Source organism: Anomalospiza imberbis, unplaced genomic scaffold (assembly GCF_031753505.1).
Source record: "Anomalospiza imberbis isolate Cuckoo-Finch-1a 21T00152 unplaced genomic scaffold, ASM3175350v1 scaffold_57, whole genome shotgun sequence".
Lineage (NCBI taxonomy): Eukaryota > Metazoa > Chordata > Aves > Passeriformes > Viduidae > Anomalospiza > Anomalospiza imberbis.
Genome location: NW_027100181.1, coordinates 295901 through 303433, shown reverse-complemented (window position 1 = coordinate 303433; position 7533 = coordinate 295901).

The following is a 7533-nucleotide window of genomic DNA, read 5'->3' as shown; positions in this document are numbered from 1 at the left end:
AAGGACTTCTTCTTTCTCTGCTGCTCTTTTGTTTCTAGGGGTTTTGGCACGGTGTGCATGGCAGTGGAGACTGCCACAGGAGAAGAGGTAAGCGTCAAGCAGCGCCACGGCTTCTGCAGTGCTGTTTTAGGACGGCATTTTATCTGTCATGTCTGCAAGGGTTTGCTTTGTTCTTGTGCAATGGAGAATGCCAGTGGTTGCTGGAGTAATGATCAAGCCCCCTAGAAGTGCCAAAGGTTTCCCAGCAGTTTTGCTCCATTCTTACCGGCACAAAATGGCTTCCTGCTTGCAAGGGGTGTGTGAATGAAAATGGGGATGATAAAGTAAGGCCCTGGGGGAAGACTGTGGGCACAGCCTGTGTTGTTAGAGCTTTGCGGTGGAGAGCTTAGACCATGTTTCTCCCAGGTTTACAAGGCAAAGGGTATCTGGCTCTTTGTCCTGGGAGGTGCCCAAGCAAGCGGTCTGATGTCCAGCCACAAGGCGGTTTGGCCCAGCCCAGCTCCATCATCCCATAATCACTGTCTCCGTCTTCCCCTTGTGGTCCTGCGCCACAGACTTTGGTTCACGGTTTTCCATGTCGTTGTAGGTGGCCATAAAGAAAATTAGTCTCCTGGAAGAGAGCAGCAGTGAACTGTGCCTGAATGAAATCCAGGTCATGCGTGGCAATAAGAACGCCAATCTTGTGACCTTTCTAGACAGGTGAGTGGTTCTGCTGTTCTGCCATGAAAGGTCATCCACATCCTGCAAGGCAGCGGTTCAACCGCTGGCAGAGGATGGAGCTGACAGAGGATGGAGCTGTTAATTCCTGTTTCTGGACTGATCGACAGTGTCTTGGGAGGAGATTGCATTGGGGCTGCATTAATCTTTGCTGGCATACCTAGTTTGACGTGTGCTTTCAAAGAGCGGACTTGGCCCTGTCTTTCTTGAGCCAACAGCCTCAAAGTTCCTGTCCTCTCTCCACATTGTTTTGTTTGGTTTGGCATTTGATTTTTTTTCCCACGGGTCTTATGTGCTGACAAAACACTGTAGATTGAGTTCAAGCCCTGGAGAGCATAGCGAATGATTATTGACTTCCTCCTGTCTTCTTCTGAGAGAGACACAGGAAGGAGAATCCATCAGGAAGTGCACGCATTCATCTCCAGGCTGTTGTTTCCTCCCTTCAGCTACCTGGTGGACGAGGAAGTCTGGCTGGTGATGGAGTACATGGACGGAGGTTCTTTACACGATGTCGTTAGGGAGATTCGTATGGCAGAAGGAGAGATAGCAGCTGTCTCTCGGGAGGTAAGGGATGGCGCTTGTGCTTCCCACGGCTTGGTCGGGATGGTCCTTCCAAATGGGTGATAAGGAGAGGAGAGATTTCACCTTCCGAGCTTCCTTTCTGCCTTTCTCTTATAACTGGCAGTAGCAAGAGCATCGGAAGTGCCTGCCAGTGTCCCTGCCCTTCTTCTAGTGTGTTTGTCTTTGCCTCTCTAAACACTTGCCTGGAGCCTGTGTGCGCTGCGTTCCTTCCCATTCCTTCCGCATTCCTTCCTAAGAGCAAAGGTGCTGCTGGCACCATGTCAAGCAAGTGGCAAAGACAAAGAGATACTCGCAGGACTCTCACAGAGCTCAGCCTGAAAGGAGAGCCTGGCAGCCAACGTGGTGTTGGCAAAAGCAGCCACTGTTGTCTGGCTGGAGAGAGTACAGCCACGGCAGCAGTGCTTCTTGAGTCTGTGTTTGCAGGGCACTGGCCAGAGGAACAATTGCCCTTTCTCTTTCAAAAGCAAACACACCCGCACTTAGAAAAGCACTGCTGTCCTCGTGTTGGAGCAGCAGGCTCTGCTGCCTTTGCCAGCAGCCTGTCTTGCCATGGCTCACCATCCCCCAGGAAGTCAGATGTGCCACTTCCCTGCTTGTGGGACGAAATCCACTTAGGCTCGTGTTGCTTTTTCCTCTCTCAGTGCCTGCAAGGCCTGGATTTCCTTCACTCCAAGCAAGTGATCCACCGAGACGTCAAAAGCCACAACATTCTCCTGGGCTTGGACGGATCTGTCAAGTTGGGTGGGTGTTGTTGGCCAGGCTCAGCCGTGGCGGGCTGCGGTGTGGGGCTGCCTTTGGGTGACTGCCGGTTCCCTGATGCCCGTGGCAGTGCAGGCTGCCCTGCTGTGAGCGCAGAGCACAGCCACAAGGCGCAGGGAGGTGTTGCTGGGAAGAAGGGGTAGGGGGTGCCTTTGGCTTGTGTGCGATCCTTCCCAAGCAAGGCAGTTGCAGTCTAATAGCTTCAGGGGACTAAAAGCCACTGCCTGAAACTGGGGGCTTTTGCTAAGTGGCCAATTCCGTATTTCCTCGGCTGCAGGCCTGAGGAATGGCAGCAGGGCCCCTTTGCAGCTGGGATTCCACACTGCCTTCTTGGACATTGGTACCGTGGGGAATTCTTTTGTTGGCTTCCCTAATTCACGCTGGCTTGATCAGAATGGTTTTTTTCTCCTCAGCTGACTTTGGCCTTTCTGCTCAGCTCACCGCTGAGCAGAGCAAACGGAGATCGGCTGTTGGGACAACTTACTGGATGGCGCCAGAAATTTTCAGCAGGAAGCCCTATGGCCCCAAAGTGGACATCTGGTCCTTTGGCATTGTGGGGATGGAGATGGTGGAAGGAGCGCCTCCTTACCTGATGATGACCTCCCGCACGGTACGCTGCAACTACTCTCAGATACTGCTGTCACTCGGACAAAATCTGCTCCCATTCTTCTGCTTGGGAAGCTTGCTAGCAGCTGAAAATGACGGGTTCCAGGCTGCATAGTCTCTCGTGCTTCTTGTCCAGATTATCCCCTTGGCATTTGATCACGAACTGCACCAAAACCTCACGATGCCTTTTGCTTGATGGAAGCTTTGCCTAAGGGAGCAGTGAGCAGTGCTGAGCTGCATTTGATGGAATAATCCTTGGAAATAGTAGAGTTAGATAAAAGTCTGTCTTCCGCATCGCCTGTAGAGCTGGTGTCAGTGCTCAGAGAAGCAAAGGGTGCTTTTGCTGATGGAGTTGCTCCTAATTCCATCAGCCAATGAAATCAGGGGCCAAGGCAAGAGCCTTTGCATATTGGACTGGCTATGGCTGCCTCGGGCTTTGGGTTCTTTTAGTAGGGGCAGGAAAGGTATCTGCCACCCTCGGGCAGGGAGTAAAGAGCCACTGGAGAGTGGAGCTTGTCCGGTGGGGTCTGTGTGAGCAGTTTGGGGTGTGAAAGAGGCAGGTAGAGCGTGGCATTTCCTTCTGCTCTAGGTTCAACAGCTGATAAGCACCAGGGGCAGCCCGAAGCTGCAGAACCCCAGGCAACAGTCCGCTTGGTTGCGAGACTTTCTGCACTGCTGCCTGGAGACGGACGAGGACAGGCGCTGGTCTGCCCAGGAACTTCTGCAGGTAAAAGGCAAAGCGGCTGCCGGATGCGCCAGCCACCCACTGCCAGGGGCTCCTCATCTGCTCAAGTCCAAGGCCTCGGATGGGCCCCGCTCCTAAGAATCTCCAGTCTGGGGGGCTTTTCAAAGGAAAAGAGAGGAGAATCCTGGCCTAGGATGGGTTGGAAGGAGCCTTTCAAGGTCACCTAGACCAAATCTCCTTCAGCTGAAGACATCTGAATTAATGGATTTGTGGGATTGGGAGCCATGTTGGCCCCATGTAGCAAGGTCCTGGATGTGGAGACAGAGGTGCACAGAATGCCCTCCTTTCTGTATCTTTCTTGTTGCCAGAGAAAGCCTGTTTCAGCCTGGGAGGTAAGTAGAAATTAATTTCTTCTTTTTCTCTTTGGGCAGCATCCGTTTGTAACCTCCGCCGAGCCGACCTCCAGCCTGACGCCTCTGATCGTGGCAACGCAGCAGTTTATGGCCGAGAGGAGATACTAGCCCTGGAAGAGGCCATAGTTGTTTATTCTACTTCCTAGTTCCTAGTTTCTAGCTCGTAGTTTGTAGTTTGTTTAGACTGATAGTGGAAATAAATAGGATAATAAATAAAACCTTCACTGTGTTGGAAGCTTCCCTTTGTTCTCACCCTGTCATTAAGGTCTAAATTTGCTTCGGAATGGTCAGGTGTTTCTTAAATGTGGGAAGAGCCATAGATGGGGTTTGTGGCATGGATTGGAAGCGGGCAGAAGTCTTGTGGCTTTGTTGCCGCCAGGCACAACCTGTTGTCGAGAGACAGGCTTGCAGCTGTGACTAGAGGAGCAGAGTGGGGCAAAACAGAGCAGAGCAGTGGTGTCACTGCTGGGGTTGCTGCTGTGGCTGTGGTTGCGCTGCAGCTCTTGGGAAAGGTTGGGAGTGTCTGTGTTGCTGTGGGCAGAGGGGGAGGGAGCCTGGCTTCTCCACAGGCTCAGGCACAGGCGAGTGTCCAGTGGGAAGGCGAGTTCTGCCACGGGAACTAAGGCCTACATGAGGGAGTGAAAACTGGTGCAGTTTGGATCTGCGTGAGCCAGTGTGGAGGCCTGTGGGCCTGCTAGGGGACTTCTTGGGTCTATGCTCTGGAAGAACGTCCCCTAGACTTTAACCTTTCCCATGGACTCCTGTTTTTTGTCTCAATGTACGTTTGATACCTTATTAGTGATATCCAGTGATCGTATAGGGATTATTGAAAATCATTTACTTTGCGATGTTTGGTGATAATTGAGGGTATATTTGACGATCACTTAAATTTAAATTTTAGTTGCACAATATTTAACCGATTTCCTTTCCCAGTTCTCGTATTCCATCCCCCGCTTCCCTGAACCCACTATCCCTGAGAAGGACAGGACTGGAGATGGAACCTGCTCAAGAGCACAGGCCAGCCACCAGCCATCTGCCATCTCCCCTCCTTTTCTGTGCCCTTGCCAGGACGGTAGCGGCCATGCCTCCCCGGATTCTACCCTAACCCACTTTGCGACAGCCCCCAACCCTGCTCCCGCTTTCCTATTGTATTAGCAGTCCCCGATTTTTGTTGTAATTCATGTTTCAGAGATTACGGACGTAGGCGACCCCCAGAAGCCAGTCGACCCAGTTATTTTATTTATTTAGGCAGGAGAGCCGGCACCCTCCATACAGCCGGAGGAAGGGCTCTGTTGCCCCCACAGGAGACCCGTGCCCAGCCCCGCCGTAAGGTCCCCCACAGGCTAGTCCCCCACAAAATCTCTCCTTTTGATTTGTGTGGTTGGTGAAGGGCACCAGGGGAGGGTGCCACCACAAGTCCTTTTGATTTTCTGTTCTCTTTTGTTTTGTGGTTAAGTGAGGGGGAATGAAGTGACGGAGAGCTGCCTGGGACTCGGGCCCTCAGAAGTGAGGGGAAATGAAAATTGGATTTACTTATTGTTTAGTTATGCTCCGCAATATCAACCCGCCTGTTTCTTTAATTCTCAAGTTTAGTTAATGTCTATCAAGTATTGTGTTGTTTTTAGTTAGAACAAGGTTATTATTTTTACTACGATTGTTAGACCTTTCATTTTAAATAAAACCAAAAAGGGGGCAGTTGTGGGAGCTTGTCCTGGAGGGGATGGGCCATGCAGTGGCCACACATCAGACAATCAACGACCAACACGAAGACTCGGGAGAAGAGAAGCCACAACGGATGACACCCAGAGAACTTATGGTGAGCATATCATGAAGAGTAAAGGACTCTGGGACTGACTGGGAGTGGCCATGCAGATCAACAGCCGGTGATTGGCCAGAAGGCTTCTGGAACTTGCCATGAAAGACTATATAGATGTATGTATATCTCTATCTCTATCTCTATCTCTATCTCTATCTCTATCTCTATCTCTACTTATAGCTGAATCTATAGCTATAGCTATCGCTATAGCTATCTATATCTATGTAATCTATATCTCTATCTCTATCTCTATCTCTATCTCTATCATCTATATCTATATCTATATCTATATCTGTCTACCTGTGTTGACCTCACTTTGGCATCTTCTGAAGCAGCCTCTTTATGTTTTGTTTTGCACCCTTGTTTGTGCCCTTTTTTTTATGAAATATCTTCAGTTTTGGCACTTCAGTTGTACCCGTCTCTTCTCTGTTGCTCTGCCATGGAGCACACCACGGTTATGCTGCCGAGACCGGAGAGTTTCCCCTCGCGCCCCACGGATGCCCGGGGTGTTGTTGCTGATTCTTCTCTGGCCGCCCCACTGCTAGCTGGGTCGTGTGGGGCAGAGAAGGGAACCGGCACCCAGAGAGGGATCATTTCAGTGCCTTTCAGAAAATGACAGCAGAGCAACCTTTCTCAATAAAGCCATCTGAAATGACTTCATTGTCCTAGTAGTCTGGATTGTCTCAGGGCTGGGGATCAAAGATATAACAAAACTCAAGAGGCTCCAACCTCCCCAGCATCTCATTTCAGTCAAGGCTTCCGACCAAATACCTTCCTGACTTTACCTAACGCTTCAGTGGTTCTCAAACCCAAACTCTTTCTTTCTTCTTGTCTTCCGTCAGCTTTACCACTTATGCCTTCTTGGTCTACAGCTGGAGAGAGTTTTCCAGCTGCCACCTCTGCTCCTCTGTCAGCCCCTTTTCCTCCTACTTCCAGGAAGCTCCCTTCCTTCCTTCCAGGGGCCACCCACAGTTCCACATGCCTTTCTTGTGCACAATCATGCTCTACACACCACCTACCATTATTACACCTACTTGCCTTGGTGGAGTAATTTTGTGCTTTGCTCTCAGGAGACGGGAAGAGGTCTAAAAATTTGCCTAAGATAAATGTAGGGAGGAATTGTCTCTCCCCACTGTGGCAACCAGAGAGAAGATACAAAACTTTTAAAATATTGCTTGCAACAAACGTATCTAAAACCTATGCACGTAAATGTCTTAAAAGGTAGCAAGATAAAAACATGTAAACACTCAATGCGGTGAAGAAGAGCAATTCTTCAGTCCTGTCACCACTTCATCTTTCCGTGAAACACCTCTAGGAGGAGAAAACTCAGTCCCATTTGAACCTGCTTCAGACCGAGGAACTATCCCCTTGGTATTCTTTTGTCTTCTCTGCCACAGAAAGTTTTGGTGATCCTTTCATTAAACCAACAAAAAAAGCCTGTAAAAAGAAACTGAGAAGACATCAAGAAAGCAACAATCGCCAATAAGCCTTATTTGGCAAAAGTTATCTTATTTAAATTATCCACTGCCGTAACAATACTGATGAGGATTCTTAGCACCATGTAGGCAAACCAAAGTTAGAGTGGCCAACCATCCTTTTGAGACCTTTTCAGTTTTAGGTGACATGGGCTTTTGGTCGGATCTACACGTTCTGTTACATTCTATTTTGCAAATTTAGACTGCAGTCCATAAGCCAAAATTTCTTTTCCACGGGTCAGGTAGTATTTGTTCTAGGTGTGTGATGTTAGAGTGGTCCTCAGGGAAAAGGACATGGCTCTCTTTTCTTTCTTGTTCTCTTACCCCTCTGGCACTCAAAGCCATACTTGCTATTATAGACACTAGGTACAAGCTCCTGCTAGCATGGTTAACTAATTCAGGAGCAAACAGCCATGCTGCCATACTAGGGACATTGCTCTGGAAATGGGCAGAAAGATAAACCATGGAATGCTTTTCACT